Source organism: Colossoma macropomum, unplaced genomic scaffold, assembly GCF_904425465.1.
Source record: "Colossoma macropomum unplaced genomic scaffold, Colossoma_macropomum, whole genome shotgun sequence".
Taxonomy (NCBI): domain Eukaryota; kingdom Metazoa; phylum Chordata; class Actinopteri; order Characiformes; family Serrasalmidae; genus Colossoma; species Colossoma macropomum.
In genome coordinates, this window is record NW_023495981.1 from 1 (window position 1) to 24,914 (window position 24,914).

General features: G+C 38.5%; 1 long non-coding RNA gene across 2 annotated transcripts; it reads left to right on the top strand.

The window, feature by feature from the left end:
* The first annotated feature begins 2,355 nt into the window (after positions 1 to 2,355).
* LOC118803883 lies at positions 2,356 to 9,230 on the top strand. 2 transcript variants are annotated; one of them, XR_005006937.1, is made up of 6 exons: positions 2,356 to 2,485; positions 4,271 to 4,381; positions 5,217 to 5,258; positions 6,798 to 6,866; positions 7,106 to 7,155; positions 8,728 to 9,230. It is a non-coding gene; the product is annotated as an uncharacterized LOC118803883 (long non-coding RNA). The 2 variants fall into 2 exon arrangements; XR_005006936.1 differs by lacking the exon at positions 5,217 to 5,258.
* The last annotated feature ends 15,684 nt before the right edge of the window (positions 9,231 to 24,914 follow it).

Genomic DNA, 24,914 nt, shown 5'->3' on the forward strand with positions numbered 1-24,914 from the left:
TACACTGTCCAGTCTAAAAGCTCTACAGACAGAGTCTCTGAGTTCAGTGCAGTGACTCTGCTGGATGACAGACAGATTGACTCCTACAGCAGTACAGACGGGGTCAGGACTCCTAAACAGGACTGGATGAAGGAGATGAAGGAGAGTGAGTGTAAAGCATGCAGTGATAAACTGAAGTACGATGGGGAATGGTTAAACAAGATTCTCAACAACCAGACGAAGGCCTTCGGACACGATGAGTCAGGTGAGAACCTTTTATTTTTCATGCAGAGGAGAACGTTAGATGTACAATTATATTCTGCTTAGATGATCATTTAAATGATTCAGCTCAATGCCGAGTTCAGGACGCAGTGAAATATCAGATATATCCACACTTTAACAAGTCAATTCTTTTTTTCTGGACATGAACCTTCAGAGGAATCCTGTCTGACCAAGAATGTCCAACCTGACTAATTCTGATATTTGAGTATGTGTAAGAGATTACAAACAGATGTTCAGCTAACTGTGTGGAGGAAAAAGTGAGATAAACAAACCTTTGACTAAAAGCTGCAGTGTGGACACAGCTTAGGTTTTGTATTAGATGTGTAATGGAGGCTGCCTCTTCAGATGAGCTAATGCTAACACTTTTTTTCTCAGTGGACGATGCACCAAAATGTTAGTCTGTCAGAGAAATGTGTTTTCACTGTTTCTGTAAGGAGCCAACATCGGCTAGAGTAGTTAGCCTAGTTAGCAATAAAGCCACACAAGAGCCGGCCACACTCACAAAGTCTGATTTAATGTACATACCTTGCAAACACAAGTAAAACAGTCACATTTTCCTGATAAACCATAAAAAGTCAGTGTCTAATGATGTTCAGTGAATTATACCATTCTCTGTTTATCATCTATGTTTCAGATGGTCACACTCTGCAGTGGAGAATCAGCTGTAAGTGTCAAAAACATTCTAACGGCTCAGTTTCAGTGTTAAACTGCACTAATGAATACGGCTACGATGGACAGACTATAATCTCTTATAACTGGACCTCGAAGAGATGGTCAGCCTCAGTCAGTCAGGCTAAAGTGTTGGAGGAGGAGTGGAACGCTGGACCTGTTGATCAGAGATGTGAAGACTGTGTGCACTGGCTGAAGGAGTGTTTGCGCTATAATTCTATTGAAGCCAAACACAGTGAGTATTTGGTTTACCCAGACTCTGTATTAACTTCTCATCCATGTCATCCAGACAGAACTATGCAGGCACATCTCATTGTGATGGAGAGTTGCTTTTGCCCGATTGGTCAGCGCTGCATGTAATTTGTATAAAGTTGAAGTCAGCTCAGCTTTTCACATATAATGTTTGCACTGCTTGCTATCCCACAACCCCTCACTATTTTTTACTGACTCCACATTTTTAATTTTGGGAAATTTCCGATGCCAAATTCACTTGCAGTGCACCTGTCCTGTGAGAGCTTGAAAAAGGCCCAAAATCAGGAGTCTCAGCCTGATTTGACCTCATGAGAGTTGGCAATCCTATATTATTAGTAGTAATAACCTCAAACTGTGTGATTATTTGGATATTTGCCATGATCAGAGTAATAATTATAAAGCAGTAGTAATAGGAGTGTAATTATTTTTCAATATCAGCTTTCTTTGTACTCAGACACACTGCAGTAATTATAAATATAAATACAGCATTGAAAGGGGAATTAAATTTCTCCATAACTCAGTGTGTGAGGTGTAAACAGAGAGATTCAGAGTGGTTTGGTGTGAAATGGTTCAGATGTCTTTACAGTGGTGGTGATAGGAACCAGGGGTCGCCATGACTACAACACAAATATAGACATTTATTTACTATCCAGACCACCAGTGAACCTACACGAGTCTTCTGAGTTTATATGGAACGTTGATGATGAAAAACAGTGATAATTTGAGGAGGGAGCTGTAAGGGAGCTTTTAGGGGCGTTAAAGTCTTTAAAAATGATATCGAACCACTGTGAATAACTTCTGAATAACGTCTGAATAACTTGTTTACATCTTAACCGATTAATTATGTATGAATTACGTACAACACATTCATCAAAGATTCATATATTTCTGTGTCAGTATATGTAACTTCAAAAGCTGAGTGATGCTTTTTGGTATTTTTTGGCTATTTTTAGTTTTGATAAAGAACTGAAATCTGTTGAATATTAAATTGTGCATTTACACTTATTCTCTCTGTAGCTCCACCAGATGTTCATGTGTTTGCAAAGAAATCTGTAACTGACCCAAAGAAGCTGAACCTGACCTGCCTGGCCACGGGCTTCTACCCCAAAGACGTGGAGATTAAACACTGAGGAAGTTCAACCACTTCACTGCCTGAACATCTACTGAGATCTCAGGAGTCAGACCCAATGATGATGGAACCTACAGCTGAGGAAGAGTGTGGAGATCCAGGAGGACGAAACAGCAGATTATTACTGTTATGTGAATCACAGCTCCATCAACACACCAGTAATTAAACAATGGGGTAAGTATATTTGTGTTTATCCACATTCATGGCTGAGTGTAAACTATTCCAGAGGAAATTCTTGCCCTCTAAATTTATTGCAGTTAAGTTTGTATAATGCAGCTTTTAACTCTATTTAGCAGCGGTAATTTCGCAGATGAACAGGGACTAAAATATGACACTTCTTGTGGTAAACTTAAAAGAGGTGAACCGAAAAACCTTTGCCCAGTTTAATCAACACCAGGATCTGGATTCAATGGAAAATGCAACATTTGCTACTTTATTATTTTAAAAAACATCTCCTGTGAGCTCCTGAGTGGTGCGACCATCTAAGCATTGATCCCTGTCATCAGGAGATCGATCCCCAGTGATGTCATCCGTAACCATCCTTAGCCAGGAGTCCAAGAGAAAAGAGAGAGAATCCACAGTTCAAAATGATGGTGGCCAGTGTGGGTGTTTATTTGTGTTCTCCGCATTCGAAAGGATGCAGTGGCTTCACATGATTCTGAGGAACCATGCGCTGGCCTGCACCCTCCCAGCACTGGGAGCATCGTGTGATTGAGGGAGACCTAGCAAAGGGTGGAACTGAAGTAAACTGGGGGAAATGGTGGACGGGGGGGGGGTGGATTGTAGAACTGGGAGAAAAAATAAAAATATTAGAGAAATACAGCCCCTGCATTGCAGTTCATTTACATCATCTTGTGGATAAAGCTCCACACATCTGCAGACCCTAAAAAGCCACCAACACACGGCACACACCAACACACAGCATCTAAAACTAGGAAACAGTGGTTCACACTAGGGCTGAGCGATAAAACGATAATGATAATCATCGTGATATAACTTTCCTCGATAGAACTATAAGAAATGTTTGATCAATTTTCGATATAATACACCATTCTCTCAGTTCCACATTCTAGCGACAGCTCTGGTGGCGTTTTCTACTGCAAGGAAAGGGACACTACTCTGCTGTTGCCAGGAGAGGGTGCACTTCCAAGTTTTCCGACTTGATTAGAGAGGGAGGGGGAGACGAGTAAAATGAGTTGTCAAATATACTTTAACCACGTCTGAAATGTGGAGTTATACATTCCCTGTGTGAGTGGAGCGACCGGCGATCTGTTCTCCTGTGAGCGAGTCTGAGTGACGAGGTCAGTGGTGTAACTGTACTGTCCTACGGTGAACTCACCTCTTTCTGTACATCCTAACAGCTTTAGCAGCGTTAAATCATGTCTGCTCCACACAACTACAGCACTGTTACAGCGCCCAGTCATATTTTAGTATTAGTGCTTTCCAGAGCAACGAAAGTTAATGAAGTGGTTGATGTGAGTTACAGCCCTGATTTAAACGAAAGTAAACTGAGGAAGCTGTGAGGCAGTGGAGAGCGGGAGAGCGCTGTCTTTCCAGGCTAGGTGTTTTTAGCAGCTGGCTAACTTGAAGCAGCTCCATCACTCGCACAACACGACGAATTGATGTTACTGTAGATCAAAGATGTTACTGTAGATTAAACATGTTACTGTAGATCACCGATTTCAGTTTAAATTGAATTTCTGATATCAGAATAGTAAATTCACTAAATGATGTCGGAACTATTCCACAAATCTGTACTAGATAAACAAAAGTGGTCAGAATTTGGAGGTTGATTTGAAGGTGCAGTTTCCACAGGATGAAGCTTTTCTGGAGGTGAATTTCTGTAGTTTAATAGGCCAAATCATTTTCCTCCAAATATAAATGATAGAAGAGGAGGCCACAATTTAGAATCACATCATTCTGCTATCAGTTAAGCTGAGGATTTTTATTTGTGTGCAGATGGAAAATGCAGTGACTGCCAGAGTCGTCTGATTGTAGGAGTGATGTGCTTTTTGCTGGTCATGCTGGTTGGGGTCATCTTCTTTTTTCTGAAAAAGAAGGGGATCATTGGTGAGTATAGACTATATCAATACAGGTTTTGTGTAAAGTAGAAATATTAAAGATATTATAAATACACCATCATGTACTCTGCTCGTGTACTGAATGAGTGGTGTTGCTGAGGTTTCAAGCTGTTTGTGACAATCTGAAGTGATTCTCTAGGTTGGGAGCTCGATCAGAAGCGAATGATGGCACAGATGATCTGCTAGTGTGTAAATCCTTTGTTTTCTTATTGAGCTCTGGAGTGATTGAAGGCCTTCTGATATTTTCAAACATGTTTTATTTGTATGACTCTAAACATTCATGAGTCCTGTAGTCTGAGATGGTCAGTGTCGTAACTGAATGAGTGATTCAACCAATAAGAGCTAGGACATTAAAATATACAGTGGATCACAGAGATGGAGGAGCTGCTTGTTGAATACTGATAAATGTGCGAGAGCTTTTATAACCTTAGTCCTTCTATAATAACCAGAACTTCAACACATCACTTTACAGTTTCAGTTCATAGTAAAATGATTTATTACTACATATTCATCAACACTGCTGTTCTCTGGAGCTCATACAGCCCAAACAAGCTTAGTCTCAGCTCTGATACACCAACAAAAGAAATTCTGTGAAAGACCGATGTTTAGTCTGAGACAGTTGGTTTTGAAATATGCCTTATTACAGGTTAGGGATTTAGGAAGTTGTGTAGAGTTCATCCAGCTGAGGCGTATGAGAGCTGCAGTCTGCAGTGATTTCTGCCTGTGACTTTTATTCTCTATGAAATAGATTCAGGTTTGTGGATGTATATTCATAAATGAATCAATGAATTGATGAAGTCAATAAATTAACTTCTTGCTTTCAGGTAAAAGAGACAATCATCATCCAAATGTAATCTTCAGCAACGGTAAGTAGTTTATCACTGTGGGTTTAAAAGGTTAATGTTTGAGGATCAAAATATTCTCTGCATAATTTTGTCAAAAATGTCTAAACATAAAAGCAGCAATAAATAAATGTATTTATTTAATTTACATGGATTCATTTTTAATCCTCCATAGGAAGCTGCTGTACAGAGTTAATGCTGTTCTGTTCTCACGGTGTGTTCAGGTTTCTCTAAGAGTGTTTATCACACAGCAAAGAGACCCCTAAACCACACTGCTCAGAGAAACCAGAACACACTGTGAGAACAGAACAACATTAACTCTGTACAGTGTCTCACTCTGGAAGGTTAAACAATGAATTAACCCTAAACATTACAAATGATCTTTCAGTTCAGCGTCCACATAAATACAGACTTAGCTACACTAACCAGTACTCACAACACAAACAACATCATGTTTACAACATTCTCTAATGCTTTGATAAATATGAGCTACATAAAGTACATTATATAAACATTTCAGACATTTAGTAATGCTGTAAAACTGCTTCGGTACAATATGAACAGATTGTTCTGGTGTTTAAAATATTGATGTTTCCTAAGTTTATGTTCAGAATCTCACCTGAATCATATTATTACTGGGCTTCACCCAGCAGAATAATGAACAACACACCTGTTTTATCATGAGTCACTTCACAGAGTTTGCAGACTGATTTCTGCTAATTCTCCAACTCGTTCTTTCTTTAGAAACTATGTAATAATCTGCTGAAGAGCATGTTTAGTGTAGTAAGATCAACTCGACTCAGGTCAATGACAGAATTCTCCACTTAAGTTATCAAAACACAGCGTCATCTTTCTGTGCAAACTATGGAAGCTTCATGTTCAGAGTGATAAGTGGAGACTGTTCAGGCACAGTAGATCAGGTGAGCAGTCTGAGTTCTGCATGACAAGATCATAAAACAGGTGAACTTGGTAGAAGAAGCCCCCCAGGCCAAGACCCCCTCTCCTACTTTCTCTCCTGATGAAATAATCGGTCCAAATCTAAACTCCACACATTTAATGAATATCTATTCATCTTTATCTCTGCATTTCTGAGATTTATTCACCTGGAAACTTTTGAAAATCTGGTCATTATATAATTGTGATCTATGTGTCATTAATGTGATGTATATTAATGTGTGTATTATATTAAAATGTGCATAAATATAGGATTTGGGAGTAATTAGTATTTTTGGTTTTGAGAGAAAAAAATGTACATCATCCTGTACATGATAAACTCAGACACATATTATTAATAAACTTTGTTTTTGAGCTTTACTTATTAAAAACTCCAGTGAACAGAAATATAAAATTCTTTGTGTGAATCAGTGCAGTGGGTTAATGGGTTAATCTCCTCCTCTCTACACTCTACTCGTTCTAATCCATATGTATCTGAACTCTCTACATATACAGCTGCTGGTTTTGATGCTGGCTCAGATATTAATATTCCAACATCTGAGATTTGTGATTAAGAATATCTGTCTGCTGTAAATCAGCTGTGATGTGACCTTACTGACTCTTTTTCAGGAAGGGAATCTACTTGTCTATCAAACTGGAGCAGCACTGAAAATGTTAATGTGAACATTAATCTGACTGGTAAGGAATCTGCATTGTCGGGACCCAGTTTACTTTGGGTTCTAATGGTGATTTATTGTGTATTGTTGGTAAATATCTGTAGTTTCTTTGTGAAAACACACTATAAGAGTATCAGAGGATACTACAGAGTCTTTTACACAGCAGAACTTTGGGGACTCTTGATCTTTATTTCAGATTCTCAGAGAATCAACTGCCCCGTATATTTACTTTAACACGTCCATAAATATGTTGCTTTTCAGGTTCCTGAAGCTGTGGGTCAACAGTTTAAACTCTTGCAGAACAAATGATCGTAAGTAAAAGTGGACTTGTGGTTGAGAACATGCAGTAGAAATAATCTGTCTGCCTGAAGTTTCCTCTTCCAACTGAACAGAGAGAATAACTGATAATATTTCTGCTGATGATCGTTTCCCATAATTATCAGCACTTTATTCTCTCACAGGCTTTTAGACACAGATAACACCAAACACACACTGTGTCTCCATCAGTGAGCGTGGAAGACTAATAATTTACTCAAACACAGTGAAACTCATCACACAGGTTCTTTTCTCTGTCCTGTTCTCTGACTAAAATTACAGCTGTGACTTAAGTAATGTTTATTTTCTATAATTTGAATTCTACGCTTATTTTTTGGACAAGAAGACCAGCAAGTCCATTTTTCTGGCTTGAGGTTTGAACACTGACCATAGTGTTCCAGACTGAGTGCGTTTATCTGCACCCAGTAATCCGATCATAATCAGATTTCTGCAGTTATCTGATTATTCAAATGGTCACGTAAACCCCACACTCCAATCTAGAAATCTGAATAAGAATAAAATAGAAAAAATCTAATTTTCTGCAGTTATCAGATTATTAAGTGGATGTCAGTTAGGTGTGGGTGTGATGTCATAGTGTGTGTTTGCTGCTTCTGATTGATCTAATCATCTTCAGGCAACAAGTTTAACAGGACAAATGTGTTAAACTTGGTAAGGCAATGTTATTGATAATGTAGGCTACAATTGCAGCTCTTGTTTATTTCAGATTGCAATTTTAATATAAAAACAATTCTTCCTCTACTTCATCTTGTTGTTGTTGTTGTTGTTGTTGTTGTTGTTGTTATCATCTTTCACTCCTAGGTCAAAGCACCTTTGTAAAAATGAGATCTCGACCCGACAGAGTAGAATGTCATTTTCTACCCATTTCCAAACCAAATTCTCTTTACTACCCCGCTCCTTTACTACAAAAGCAGAAAGCCCACTGTGTCAGTATGATTTAGCCTGGGATAATTATTACATTATAAAAATTTAAAAAAATTACATTTGCTGTTGTTTTTCCTCGTCTTTTTATGTCTCAGCTGTCTGAATTTCACTCTGTTATGCTTTAACTCAGTTATGTTGTCATCATTAGGCAAATGTGGCTGAGTGGACGTATGTTTTATAGTGAAGTGATGTGTTGGTTGTGTGAAACCAGCTTTTTGGTGAATTGCTGTTGCTTTGTTTCTCCATAAGAGGGCGTACGTGTTAAATAAGTAGGGTGATGACTGCACTGCTTTCAGTAACAGACTCTAGTCTGATATTATGATATTGTGGGACATTAACACATTTGGAAATTGTGTCTATCTAATTGGTCACTTTTCCCAGCCCTACACAAAACACAGCGACAGGAAAAACTATCAGGACGTCACCTGCAATAATGAGAACAAAATCACCGTCAGCCCAGTTAGATCTGAAATGGAAGACCTTTATTTACAAAGATGAAAAGATCACAGTTATGATGTGAAAGTTGTTTATTAGTATCACTCTGTTATTATTTTTCTTTTAGATTAACTTTTATTCCTCTCTCTCTCTCTCTCTTTCTCTCTCTCTCTCTCCCCACCTTCATCCAGGCTCTCCTCCACAGGTAACTGACTCACCACCAATCCCTGCTGGACCTGCTTTGGAGGATATAAAGGCACTGGAGCTGTTTGAGGAACGTCCCAGCCTCTTGGAAATGGAGCCCACCCTTTGGTGCTTGTCCCTTCTTCCTGTGTTTTCCCTCAGCCCCTGGAACCCTACACAGGTTTAATGTCAGCCTTTCCTTCTTACCTCATCCCTCCCTCTCCATGTCCCCCCTCTGTCTCTCACATGAGCCCAGTGGCAGAGCCTAAATGTGAATAAAGGCCACAGGTAGCGGCAGATGTCCAACACCTTAGCGCCAGTGAGAGCCACAGTGCTGGAATGAATGATGATGCATCTAAGAATCGATTATTATTGGTAATAAAATAAGTTACTTATAGAAAACGATCAGTAACACTTTACTGTAGGTGAGTGTTCATAAAGCTAGAGGACGCCTACAAAAGTTCATCATTATAACCCACAAGGACCTACATCAACATTTATAAACACTTATTTAAGTAGGCATCGTCACCATAAAGGCTGTTTTTGTCAACATTGACGTCAACATAACATGTTGATCCACATGCTGATCAGCTCTGTGGATGAATGTAGTGATGCCATGAGACCCTCAGGCTGAATCTAGAAAAAGAAGATAAATTCTACTATTTGGAATGATGATGATTTTTTGTTATTACTGGTGATGTTTACTGATTATTATACTGATGGTGGTGTTTGTAATAATTATGTATGCACCGATCCAGCTTTTTCTCTCCTCATATGGATTTTCTGTGTGAACACAGGATATCGTTCAATTCCGAACACCGATACAATCTTTTTTTTTAAATTTAAAGTCTGTTAACCTGTAATGTTCCGTTCCTACTGAAGAGTTCTTCTATTTTAAGAAATTTTAGTAGTTAAAGGTTTTTAAAATGAGTCACACTGAACAAGTATTTCATATTCAACCAAATTCTTCTAACTTAGAAGTTTTTTCAGATTTATTTTACAAAATCTGAGCATATTAGACATCTTCACTGTCAAATTACTTGCATTAAATTGATAAAAGTGTAAAAATCTGAAATACAACCATTTCCAAAAACGTTGGGATGCTGTGCAGAATGTAAATAAAAACAAAATGCAATTATATGCAAATCATTTAAAACCTATATTTACTCTAAAATAGTACAAGTCAATATTTCAAATGCTTAATGCGTAAATTTCAGCTGCTCAGCAGTTCAGGGTCTCATTTGGCATATTTTTCATGCGCCAAATGTTTTCAGTGGTGACAGGTTTGGACTGCAGGCAGGTCAGTTTAGCACCCAGACTTCTTACAATGGTGGAATGCTGTTGTAATACATGCAGAATGTGGTTTTACATTGTCTTGCTGAAATAATCAAGGCCTTCCCTGAAAAAGACGTTGTCTGGATGGCAGCATATGTTGCCAAAACCTGTATATATTGTTCAGCATTAATGGTGCCTTCACAGATGTGCACGTCACCCATGCCATGTGCACTAATGCCCCCCTACACCATCATGAATACTGGCTTTTGAACTGTGCACTGATAACAAGCTGAGTGGTCTTTAGCCCGGAGGACACAGCGTCCATGATTTCCAAAAAGAATTTCAAATGTTGATTCATCGGGCCACAGGACACTTTTCCACTTCCCCTCAGTGCATTTTAAATGAGCTTAGGCCCAGAGAAGGTGGCAGCATTTCTGGATTCTGTTTGTATATGATTTCTTCTTGAATGGTAGAGTTTTAGCTGGCCTTTGAACTGTGATGAACTGTTTTCACAGTGGTTTTGGGAAGTGTTCCTGAGCCCGTGCAGTGATTTCCACTACAGAATTGTGTTTGTGAGGGCGAAAGATCACGGCCAGCCAATGTTGGTTTTCAGCCATGTCCCTTACTTACAGAGAGTTCTCTGGATTCTCTGAATCTTTTAACAACATTATGTTCTATTTGCTCACTCAGTCTTTCACAGAGTGGTGAACTCCTCCTCATCTTTACTTCTGAAAGATTCTTTTTATACCCATTTATGTTACTGATATGTTGCCAATTAATCTAATTAGTTGTAAGATGTTCCAACTGTTATTTTCTTTTAGCATTACACAACTTCACCAGTCTTTAGTTGCCCTGTCCCAACTTTTTTGGAACGTTTGGCATCAAATAATAAAAAACAATAAAATTTCTCAGTTTAAACATTTGATAATTATCTTGTCTATCATCGTATTCTGTTTGTATTTACATTTTGCACAGCGTCCCAACTTTTTTGGAAACAGGGTTGTAGGTATTTGCTGACAAAGTTGATGTGAGGCACAAAAAAGCCCACCTGCACAGGGCTTTTATTCTCCCGCACTGTCGCTCTTTATTTTGACACACTGTGGTGCTTTAACGAACAGTGTTCCTGTAATATGGTACATAATCATAAACATTAGCTGTAAGTAGAGCATATAGGTCCATTAATAAGATGTGTGTTGTGTTTTGACCTTGGTACATAAGAAAGGGACTTTTATTCTTCCACAAAGGAGGATTAGTTTTTTCTTGAACTTGAAAAACACTGAGCTCAGTTTGCTGTGAGAGGGAGCTGTACTGTACATTACTATGCAATATAGAATTACTATATAAAACTTTTTTACACATAGAAACATAGAAAAAGATTAGTATTTTGACACTAAAGTCATTTTTTAAATCTTTTTAAAAAGCTACAAATTCAAAAACCCTTAAAACGTTAAGAATTTGCAAAGATTTGAATATGAAACGATATTCAATAATAAGGTTAATCCGATTTGTTTTTGCTTATTTTTACTTTTTTTGTTTTTTTTGTCTTGTTAATGTATTTGTGTGTTCAAGCGAACATATATATACCATGTATGACGTTAGCAAATATGATTTTCAATTATGCTGTTATACTGTTTTTATACTGTAAAAATACATTATGCAAGTATTTCATGATGAGTTAATAGAAACGCTCTAAAATCAAAATCTTTACAGTATTTTACATGTTAAGAGCGTTTTAGTCGTCTTCTGTGATGTTACTGTTGTTTTGATGATGTGTTTTGTTTGTTTGTTTGTTTTTGTATTATCCAGTGGGTAATTCTTTGTGTCTCTGGTTTTGTATGAAAGTTAATGTACTTTTTAATCTAAACAGGATCTTTAAACTTGAACCTGAAGTTAAACTGTTTCACAGTGATTGTTTTGGGTAAATGTTTGAGCAGTTTAACTGCAGTCCTGCCTTAATCCAGTCTGGAGTCACACTAAATCCGCCTCTCTGTACTGTGTTTGGGGGTTTATATGGTGCGTATTTGTCTGTAAATGAAGCTGAAGTGATTGATTTGTTTGCTGATCTGTGTCTTTATTGTGTTTCTATCTGAGCTGAAGCTAAACTCAGTGTCATTAGTCTTTATTGTCAGTGCAGACCAAAGTGTCCTGATGTGGACAGTTAGGTAACCAGAACTCTCTGGTTAATGAAATAGAAATAAAAAGACAGAGAAAACGCAGGAAAATATCAGCAATGTGTGCAAAACAGGTATCGATGTACTGTTTTAATGTATCGTTTACACTACATATATTCAAATATGTGAGCAAACAAAATAAAGAAATCTACTTGACTCTTCATGGTCATTTTCTACACACTAAGAGCTTTTAAAACCCTGAGGAAAAACAGCACAGACCAGCGTGCTGGTTTAACTGATTTATGCTGGTCTGGTGCTGGTTTAGCTGGTCCACCCAGCTTGGTCATGATGGTTGACCAGCACACCAGCATCGAAAAAACAACATATGCTGGTTTTGCTGGTGACCATCCATGACGGTCTCTGCTGTTTTTTAGCAGTACAGACTTTACACTTGTATGCATTTGTATTAATAATGACAGCTGATTGTAAAAAATATATATATTCCAAATATTTATCAAATGTTTTTTTGTCATTTTTAAAAATGGTAGTAATGTAAACCAATCAGCACTCAGGAGCAGTAATGTTAACCAATCAGCACTCAATAGCAGTAATGATAACCAATCAGAACTCAGTAGTGTTAATGCTAACCAATCAGCCCTCAGTAGCAGTAATGTTAACCAATCAGCTCTCAGTAGCAGTAATGTTAACCAATCAGCTCTCAGTAGCAGTAATGTTAACCAATCAGCACTCAATAGCAGTAATGATAACCAATCAGCGCTCAGTAGCAGTAATGTTAACCAATCAGCGCTCAGTAGCAGTAATGTTAACCAATCAGCACTCAATAGCAGTAATGATAACCAATCAGCGCTCAGTAGCAGTAATGATAACCAATCAGAACTCAGTAGTGTTAATGCTAACCAATCAGCCCTCAGTAGTGTTAATGCTAACCAATCAGCCCTCAGTAGCAGTAATGTTAACCAATCAGCTCGCAGTAGCAGTAATGTTAACCAATCAGCACTCAATAGCAGTAATGATAACCAATCAGCGCTCAGTAGCAGTAATGTTAACCAATCAGCGCTCAGTAGCAGTAATGTTAACCAATCAGCACTCAATAGCAGTAATGATAACCAATCAGAACTCAGTAGTGTTAATGCTAACCAATCAGCCCTCAGTAGCAGTAATGCTAACCAATCAGCTCTCAGTAGCAGTAACGCTAACCAATCAGCACCCAGTAGCAGTAATGCTAACCAATCAGCGCTCAGTAGCAGTAATGCTAACCAATCAGCACTCAGTAGCAGTAATGCTAACCAATCAGCACTCAGTAGCAGTAATGTTAACCAATCAGCCCTCAGTAGCAGTAACGCTAACCAATCAGCACTCAGTAGCAGTAATGATAACCAGTCAGCACTCAGTAGCAGTAATGCCAACAAATCAGCACTCAGTAGCAGTAATGCCAACCAATCAGCACTCAGTAGCAGTAATGCTAACCAATCAGCACTCAGTAGCAGTAATGCCAACCAATCAGCACTCAGTAGCAGTAATGCTAACCAATCAGCACTCAGTAGCAGTAATGCTAACCAATCAGCACTCAGTAGCAGTAATGTTAACCAATCAGCTCTCAGTAGCAGTAATGCTAACCAATCAGCTCTCAGTAGCAGTAATGCCAACAAATCAGCACTCAGTAGCAGTAATGCCAAGCAATCAGCGCTCTGTAGCAGTAATGCTAACCAGTCAGCACTCAGTAGCAGTAATGCTAACCAGTCAGCGCTCAGTAGCAGTAATGCTAACCAATCAGCGCTCAGTAGCAGTAATGCTAACCAATCAGCCCTCAGTAGCAGTAATGTTAACCAATCAGCTCTCAATAGCAGTAATGCTAACCAATCAGCTCTCAGTAGCAGTAATGCTAACCAATCAGCTCTCAGTAGCAGTAATGTTAGCTACTTTGTAGCTGCTTTCCCAAAATGTGTAGCAGCTACAATTTAGCTTCTTTTCCAGAAAAAGTAGTGGCTACTTTTTAGCTACTTTTTGAAAAGTAGTCACTACTTTTAGTTACTTTCAAAGCGCGACTGTGAGAATGTTTATGAATCTCGACCTGACTCACCAAACAAGCCCAACTGACAGTGTGAACAAGACACTGCATTTAATCATGTGCCAGAAAGAAACAAATAATTGAAATATAAAAAAGATCATTAAAAAGTGTAACAAACAATCAAACTGACACAACCAAAGGTGTGATATCCAACACAAATTAAGACTAAAGGCAAAGTCAATCATTCCATTGCAACTGTGTACAAAGAATTGTCATGTTGAAATAAAGCTGCTCCAATTTAAACATTTCAGCAAGATATACAGACAGACGGAACATACAGAGTCCTGTTAAACTTCAGCAACACTTTAGCCTCAAAATCCTCATCAGTGACCCAGACTCTGTGCAGTGCTGTTAGTAATAGTCTATTAGGAAAGTGTTTTTTCTGCTTTAGTTAACCCAGGGGTCGGCTACATGCGGCTCTTTTACTGCCCTGTTGTGGCTCCACAGCAGAACTAGACTTTTAGATAAAATAAAAGTCTTCCTTTTCTGTAAAATAAAGCTCTGCTGATTGTTATGAAGCACAGTTCTAGCACAGTTTTAACATGAAATGGTCTTAAACTCTGAAGTTAACGCATAACTGCTAATTCACCAACCTTTAACGCTGAAGGCGCTTAACTCGCAGACTGCTGGTCACATATCACTGCAGATAATAGCAGTCTCACCTAGCTAGTAGCTACGAAAAGACAAAGAGAAGACTTAAGACAAACATCGATAATTTGGAGACAAACTGACTTATTTGCATTTATAATCACTCCACCTGATTCGTTTAATCTGCAACTGTCAAACACTAAGTCACGAAGATGAAGTCAGCTTCTCTTTCACCAGCTTCTTGTTTGAATTTTCCCATTCCACCTTAAATGGCACCGGGGTACTTTCTGGCGCCTCAGGCACCATTTAAGATGGAATGGGAAAATTCGAACGAGAAGCTGGTGAAAAGTAGCGCGCTTCTTAGTTACTCCCCCATCCCTGACCACCACCCAAATAGTATCTGGACCTATGGTCAGACCCTAACCACTGATGAATGGGAACAGGGTGGCTGATAAAGTAGCAACAGATTGGCTATAGTCTGTAACTGTACACCTCTGTGGTATGTGTACCTTATAGACTGGCTAGGTGTTTGTATAAGGTAGATGGATCTAATAAAGTAGCTGTGTTGTAATGCAGTGGTTTTTTAATCCCAGTCCTAGGGACCCATGGCCCTGCACAGTTTCACCAACTCCTTACCCCAACACACATGATCCAACTCATCAGGTAATTATCAAGCTCTTCAGAAACTGGGTCAGGTGTGCTGGAGACAGAGTATCATAAGCTGTGCAGGGCAGTGGGTCCACACGACTAGGACTGAAATCCACTGGTGAAATCCATATACAGACAGACTCAGACAGGTTCACAGGTTAGGCTGTCAGAAAGACTCCCCTCATTCTTACCTGGATTATGCATGTCACCACAAATAGTGGATGGCCTAAAGCTAAATGATTATGTTTTTGTCCATGGTGTTAAATGCTCACATAGGGTCAACATTTTGTCCAAGTAATAATATCATTATTCAAAATGAAACACTGATCAAGTCTGAGATAGGTTCCCCATGTAGTACATTCAATCAGTGAAGTGTGCATTAACACAAAAGACATGCATTACACTGAAAAAAGTCATAAAAGTGTTAATATATGCAAATAGGACTCACAACATCAGCAGTGCTGTGAGTACAGACTAACATCTGGACAAAACACAGCAGTGCAGTAAAGACTTCTCAGTGTGTCGAGTTACTCAGAGCTGAGGTCAGAATTCAAGTCAAACTGATCTCACCTGCTTGTGTGAGCGGCACAGGACCATTAAAAGGACTGTCCTCATCTGAAGACAAAGTGTAACACACAATTTACTAAAAGTGTACAAACCTGGGCAAACAATGGGCCAAGCCCAAAATACATTGGTTTATACTGATGGTTTTGGGCTGGACAGATTTAAACCCTATACAGAATATTTGGTCTCAGATTAAACACAAACTAGTTCGGCAATGTTTTTTTTAGCTGTTTGAAGCAGTCGGTGGTGAGTGGATCAATACTGACATACTGACTCTTCTTTCTGTAAAAGACTGTCTGCAGGTTAACACACAAAACTTCAACATTTAAAGAAATCAAAGGGAAAACTCTCCCATATTAAGGTACTTTATCTATTTGTTTAATGATTTGTTGTTAAAGCCTTTAAAAGCTTTGCCATTTCAGGTTGGCCCATTTTTTGCCCAAGAGTGTATAACAGTGTGAGTGTACAACAATAATATAAAGGCATGGATGATGACAAAAATTAGACCAACTGGCCCTAAAAAGTTTGCATGGAGTAAATCTCAGGAAGGCAGTGATTCAGAAATTTCTAAATAAATTTGACCACATACATACAGTAAATGTGTGAAGATTAGATTTGGACCCATCATTTCATCAAGAGAAAAAAAGAGGGGGTTTCCTTCTCTTAAAATATTCTATTTTATGGTTTTGTTGTTCATAACTCACACTGCTCACCTGATCTACTGCACCCAATCAGTCTTCAAAGTTGTAAAGAAAGATGTGGACATGTTTTGGTAACCTAAGTGAAAAATTCTGTCGTGGGTCTGAGTTAGCAGAAGCAGCTAGTCTAGAAACTCTCTGGTGTTATTAATGATAAAATATCTGAAGGTTCAAATCATTATTCTGCTTGAAAAACTCTGAAAAGGATGAGATTCAGATGAGATTCTGCAATAATCTCAGAAAGCATCACTAATTTAAAACATCAGCAATCTTCGTTTATTGTATCAAACCTGTATTAAAGCACTGCAAGATATTTGAAACGTACATATAATACACACTATATATGGCCAAAAATATGTAGACACCTGACCATCACACCTATAGGAGCTTGTTGGACATCCCATTCCAAATCCATGGGCATTAATATGGAGTTGCCTCCTTTTGTCACTATAACAGCTTCCACTCTTCTGGGAAGCTTTCCACAAGATATTGGAGTGTGTGAGAATTTGTATCCATTCAGTCAAAAGAGAGGTCAGGCACTGATGTTCTGACTCACAGTCTCCGTTCCAGTTCATCCCAAAGGCAGTCTGTGGGGTTTAGGTCAGGGCTCTGTTCAGGCCACTGAAGTTCCTCTACACCAAACTGGTCACTCCATGTCTTTATGGAGCTGCTTTGTGCACAGGGACTCAATCATGCTGGAACAGGAAAGGCTCTTCCCCAAACTGCTGACACAAAGCTGGAAGTGTATAACTGTGTAAAATGTGTTTGTGTGCTTTGGCAGTAACATCACCCTTCACTGGAACTGAGGGGTCTGAAAAACAGCCCAGCCCATCATCCCTCCTCCACCAAACTTTACTGTTGGCACTATGCTGTCTGGTAGGTAACGTTCTTATCATCAGACTGACAGACAGTGAAGCTGATTCATCACTCCAGAGAACACATTTCCACTGCTCTGGAGTTCAGCGGCGGCGCTTTACACCCCTGCAGCCGACACTTGGCACTACACAGTGCAGCTGCTCAGCCATAGAAACCTGTTGCTCCTAGATTCTTCCATTTCACAACAATAGCACTTACAAATTTCACAATCTGACTTGTGGCAAAGAAGATTTAAAGTCACTGAGCTCTTCAGTACGACTCATTCTACTGCCAGTGTTTGTCTTTGGAGACTGAATGGCTGTTTGTTCGATTTATATAACTGTTAGCAATGGGTGTGGCTAATACAGCCAAACTCAGTATTTAGGAAGGTTGTCCCAATACTTTTGGCCACATATAGGCTATATTTATCAAAGCATTATACAGTGTTGTAAACAATATACTCCTTGTAAGTTCTGTGAAGTCTACAGTGAAGTATTTATACAGGCTGATCATTTGTAATGTTTTTTTGTTATTTCAGTGCTTAATGAGTCTTTCTCTTTTACTTATTTTCAGTTTTACAAACCTAAAAGTAACAGAATGTAAAGAAAGTATAATCAGTTCTGCTTTGTGTGTTTGCATGGTTGCTGTGTGACAAACTCTGTCAGAGAAACCTGAACACACTGTGAGAGCAGAACAACATTAACTCTTTATACTGACTGGCTGAGAAAGAACATGAGAGAGTTCATTTCCTGCATTTGGAGTAAGTTATAAACAATATTACTGGACTTAAAATTACTGAACCTCCTTCACGTCAGGAGAAAATTAAGAAAGAAAGTTAAATCTGTACAACTGAACCTCGAAACCTGTGACACAGGAACTCTCAGAACTAATAAAAAAGTGACACTCACCATCTGAATTTGCAGGAAGAGGATTCTCAGGCCCAAGTTGAGAATCTCTGGCACATGCTAGAACTAGAGGTTTAAAGATTTTATATCTTTATAATATATATATATATATATATATATATATATATATATAGTTAATTCAATAAATTTATTTAATCATTGTTGCTTTTATGTTCACAATTTTTTGACAAAAACGAAAATATTTGGGTGCCCAAATTTAATCACCTGAACTCGCAGCGATAAACTACTTAGTGGTTTTGAAGGTTACAAATTACTAAGATACTTACTAAATTCACTTATTTCCAATCCAAATCTGACCCATACACTGTAAAAAATGAGACATCTGCTCAACTTAAACTGATATAGTAACTGATTACATGTCTCTTCTTGAGTGACTCAACTTGAGGACACCAGAGTTCACACAACTCAAACTTCTTAGTCGAGTCAAAATTCTCCCAGCTACTGTTTCTAGGTCTGAATTTCAGTTAGATAAACAAAACTGAATTTGCGTTGTTTTCCTCAGTTTCTCCACTAGCTGGCGCTCCTTCTATCACACAGTCCCATCTTTGGCTTCCAGATATGGACAGCTGTGCCACTGCTGGGATTCACACTGACAACCTCCTGATGTTGGGATGAACTATTAGACAGTTGCACCACCTGAGACTGTAACATGCTTTAAAGTTAAAAATAATATTTTCTCCAGTGTTTTAAACATTTATAGACACGAAATCTGAGCTGCTTCATGAGTTTCTAAGTGGTGCAGTGGAATAGGCCACCTCCTCAACAGGAGGTTGTGTGTTTGAGCCCCAGCGATGCCTTCGCCACCCGTAAGTGTCTACCCAAGAGGGAAAATGTCTGTATGCAGGCGTGTAGCAGGACTGTATGATGGAGAGAGTCCTGGCTGGTGGGGGAGCTGAGTATAAAAACTAATTTATTTTATTTACCAAACTGAGATGCAGGACAAAAAAAAACAAAGAGAACTTTTGACTCAACTAAGAAGTTTGAGTTGTGTGAACTCGGGTCCTCAAGTTGAGTCAACTCAAGAAAAGCCATGTAATCAGTTACTGTATCATTTTGAGTTGAGCTGACTTCTCATTTTTAACAGTGTAAACAAAACTATACATTCACAACAACATTGATGTAGTAAAACTCTGGAGAAGTTCTTTGAGCAGAGAACATAACAGTGTATTTACAATACCTTTAATGTTTCTACCTTAAACAGAATCTGTATTTATATAGTCTATACTCACCAATTATCCCCTTCTTTTTAAGGTAAATGATGATGATGATGATGATGATGATGGTGACCCCAACCGCTACCACCACTGCTACAATCACTCTTCTCCTGAAATTCTTTCCATCTAGCCATGTTCAACTGTACTGCCAGCAGACTGTTCTGATGTTATAAATGTAGCTTACAGCCTCCTCTTCTACCACTCATCGGTAGCTTTCTTCATACTTGCCACTTTGTTTGCTGTTTATACATCTGTAAATATTGCATATTTCACTGCCACTTGTTTACAGACCCAGTTATTAACACAAGTTATCGTTTACAGTGTTTAGTCTCTCTGTTCATCCACTGGACATGACATGCACCACTGCACTGTCACCTGCATCAGATTTATCTCTTTTTACTTACTTAATTTTGTACTGCACACTATATTTTATATGGTTGTTTTAGTATATTTTATATTTACTTCTTCTATTTATGCATCTGTATACTGACTTATGGTAATGCTTTTGTCTTTTTGTTCTTTACTGAACTTTGTGCTGCTATAATAGATGACTGTACGTTTGAGATGATAAAGTGATACATCCGTCCATCCATAGAAGACACAGAGGTTATTTTACTCAACTCACTGCATTAATCTACAGAAATTCACCTAGGTTTCCAGAAAAGCTTCATCCTGAGGAGTGTTAGTTTCCAATCAACCTGCAAACTGTGATCAGCTTTTTTCTGCAGTTTAGTATCAGTGATGATGGTAGCCAGTTTACTACTATAGTGTAGGACTCTTAAGATGGGTAAGTTTGGGTGCTGCATCTCTGTTTCATCAGTGCAGCATTAGAGCTCGAACAGAATCTAACAGAAGCTCTACTGTAAGCCTGTTACTTTATTTGAACAGTTTGAATGACTATTTTATTTATATTATTAAAGTCACACTCCTGATTGAAAGCTTAAGTCAGACTTTTTAACCTCATAATAAATTATAAATAAAGAAATAAATAGTTTATTAGGATTTTTGACAGATTTGCTTCTCTCTAACATTAATCATTCTCACGTTTAATAACCAGTTGAAAGGTGAAGTTATAATGTGAATAGACTAGTAACACTGACTGAGGTAACAGATGAATAGCTTTTTTCTGTTGTTCTTATAGACTTTAAATGGTGCTCAGTGGAAATGAGCAGTGCTGGAAGCCACAGAGCGGTTGCACATGCCAGTGATGAATGCCGGCAGCCGTGTGTGCTGCAGGGTTTGCAACTACACCATACAAATAACTGCAGTAACTATGGAAGACTAGAGTCTCCTACAACTGGCTTACAGCCATGAATCATCAAACACTGATATACTCACCCCACTGTTTAATTACTGGTTCTTTGATTGAGCTGTGAGTCACATAACAGTCATAATCTGCTGCTTCATCCTCCTGGATCTCCACACTCTTCCTCAGCTGGTAGGTTCCATTATTATTGGGTCTGACTCCTGAAGATGTTAGTAGATGTTCAGGCAGCGAAGTGGTGAACTTCCTCAGTTTAATCTCCACGTCTTTGGGGTAGAAGCCCGTGGCCAAGCAGGTCAGGTTCAGCTTCTTTGGGTCAGTTGCAGATTTCTTCACAAACACAAACAGTTGGTGGAGCTGCAGAAGGAATAAGTGGAAATACATATTTTAATATTGAATCAGATTTCAGATCAAAACTATAACCATCACACAGGTTTGGAAGTGACTGTGAAGTGACGCTCCAACACAGAACTGTATCCACTGTTTTAGCATGTATTTAAGTTCTAGTAACAGTTTTCTGAAACTCTGTGTCATAACTCCACATAAACATACTGTAAACAAAGTTAATGATTTAATATAAATTCTTTAACAATTTTAAAGCCTCTAAAAGCTCCCTCACTAAGGGATACATGCAGGATGTCCTGAGACAAAACAGTCCCCAAAGAAAACTTTTTTTTAGTAGTGAAAACTTTTTTAGTAGTGAAAACAGATTTTCCACTATTTTCCATCACCAACATTCCATATAAACTCAGAAGACTCGTGTAGGTTCACTGGTGGTTCTGGACAGTAAATAAAATGTCTATATTTGTGTTGTAGTCGTGAAGGTGGGTGTGCAATTTCCCCCTAGAGTGAGAAAAGGATTCAGGTCTACTGACGCTCTTAAATTCAAACTCCTTTTTAACTCGGTTTGGTTTCGTCTCGTCATCCTCCACTAACAGCGTTGGAGTAGTTACTTTGATAAAGTGATCTATTACTAATTACATTTAACTACAAGTGACTAATGACTTCTCTCAAACTGTGCTCACTAGTTTACATGAGGATTTTCACCAAGTTCCTCTCTAAACCCACACAAATCAGTACCAAAAGGAAAACAGGATGAAACACTTTAGAAATAACCAGCCAATCACAGTAGACATCATTGTGAGGCCTGTCCTTATCCCTGCCTTTGAACATCACACAGTTATACTGATTAAAATCTCAAACAGCTGATACTGTCTGAAATCTGACTAACTAACCAGTAGAAACAGTTCAGAACCAGCTGCCTCTAAATACATATTTCTCTAAATAACCCAGTTCACAACACACCTGTGCCAGGTATTCAGTGCTGACCTGGTTCAGGCATGTTTGGAGCTGCACTAGAGCAAAAATGTGGACTGTCTGGGGTCCCTGGAGGGCGGTTTAGGAACCACAGGTCCACATGCTTTTTACCAGGTGTTTAAGCAGTGTTACAGTGAATACACACCTGTGCATACAAAATATTAATATTCACCTTAACAAAGCTGGCAACTCTGCTATTAATGAGCTTGATAATTATGACACATATCCAAATACTCACTCAGTTTGGTGTCAGTAGTGCTGTACTTTAAATACATCTTCATCCAGTGCTCACAGTCTTCACATCTCTGATCAACACGTCCAACGTTCCACTCCTCCTCCAACGCTTTAGCCTGACTGACTGAGGCTGACCATCTCCTCGAGGTCCAGTTATAAGAGATTAAGTTCTGTCCATCGTAGCCGTATTCACTAGTGCAGTTTAACACTGACAGCGAACCACCAGAGTGCTTTTCAACCTCACAGCTGATTCTCCACTGAAGAGTGTGACCATCTGAAACATAGAAGTGAATGAAGCTGCATGTTATGTTTTATCAGGAACGTAAAATGTGACTGTTTTGTTTATATTTGTGAGTGAGCACATTATAATCACAGTTTGTGAGTGCGGCCGGCTCTGGAGCAGCTTTATCGCTAGCTAGGCTAACTACTGTAGCTGATGTTGGTCCACCCATTAATCATGAAAACCTGTCATGATTACATTGGGCTGTTTTTAAATTAAGAACGTTTCCCTCTTTATCACGCCGCCAAACCCTTTCATTCTGTCACCTACAATGTACAGCACTACATTAGTTTCAACCACAGCCCAGAGTTATGTTTTTTTTTTTGTTTTATTTTTTCTTATATACTTTCATTAACTCTTACAGATGCTCGCGATTAGTGTCAGTGAGTGTGTGTTAGTGTTATGTGCATCGTCAGATATGATTGCTCTAAAAGTTCTTGCCAAAGAAAGACTTCAGGAAAAAAAAGATTAATAATTAAATATTTACTATATTCATAATTACTTTTAATAAACATGATTATTTATTAAAATTACAAAAAATGGAAAATCTTCCAATTTAACTAATAACTGCATCTCAAAACTGAATGATGTCATTTGATATAAAAATGTTCAATTTTTTGGTTTTGTGACAAAGTATACAAGGAAACTTTTAATCATAGTTTGGGTACAACAAAAGAGGGGATAAGAGAATTTAGTGTGGGTCAGGTAGCTGTCCAAATAATCAAAACACTGAAGCAGAGTGTACAGTGGCAAGAGTTTTAATCTTCCTTTAGAAGGGCAGAGAATACTCTCTCAGCATGAATTACTAAGTAAACATAGATCATAACCTAAAGCTTGTTATTATTCAGTGATGCTGTCCTTTAGTCCTGTATAATCGGTCCTGACCAAAAAAAAATTAATTAAAAATTTAATCAAATAAAAATCTGTAAAAAATCTGCTGAGAATCTCAAATTCATATGACACAGCCACTCTGCTACATTCATAATGAGGTTCACTCTGAAAACGTACTGTTCAGCACTGCAAATTTCACCACCCCCTCTTCTTTTTTCCTAATAAAACATAAAAATATCAGCGCTAAATATAAGGAGGCTGGCAGATTTATTTTCAGTTTTTCTCTAAAATATATTATTAGCGTAACGTTGCGAGTGAAAAGTGGAATCTTTGAAACATTCACATGAATTTCAGAATTTCTGAAATTGTGCCCCCCTTTTGCTTTAATGACCGTGTGCACTGAACACCACAAGTGTGTGGAAAAGCCACCTGAGAACTGTCTGAACATGAGCTTCACTGGAAGAGATTAAGACTAAGAAGACTAAAAAATAAACCAAATCTGACCTTTTTCTACGAAGACCTCAACATTGTGTGTCACAACGTTTCTTACATTTGAATAGAGACCTAGAAATAGTGCAGAATCGCAAAGTCTTTAGTATTTCTTAATTTTACTCATTTAATTACATTTAAATGAACGAAAATCCAGATTTTCAACGTTTTCTCTGACTTGATGACCTCACTGTATGTGTGTACGTACATATGTATGTATGTGGGTATGTATTTATGTGTTTATATGTCAGCACTATATTCCCACAAATACATAATAATCTGCTATCATTATGTTCACCCTTTGTGCCATTATTCTTCATGGATAGCCAAACTGCACAAGGAATGTGAAGAAGTTCCATCAGAAGGGAACCTCAAACTGCATAGGGAGTGAAGAAGTTCCATCAGAAGGGAACCTCAAACTGCGCAGGGAGTGAGTAACGGTGTATCTGCACAGGAAGCTGCAGAAGCGGCACTGCTCGTCTGTTGAAGCAGCATCGTCGATTACGGCGGACGTTCTGAATGAAGGTATTTATCACCTGCAGTTCCCTTAACCAACACTGAAGTGTGTAGGGAACATAACAGTACTGCTTAGGGACCCTGTGGAATAGAATGCAGCTCTGCACTGCTTGACATGTTCATCGAGTTCAATCAGCCAGCACTGCTGGAGTGTCTCTGTGTCCCGCCCGCAGCACTACTGGCTTGGCAGAAATGTGGACCACGTGTCCAGTAAATACAATCAAACGTGCCGTTAGGTTTTGTGAGAAATGTGGGAGGGAACGCTCCCACAGAGAGAAGTTAAGAACGTGTCCAGG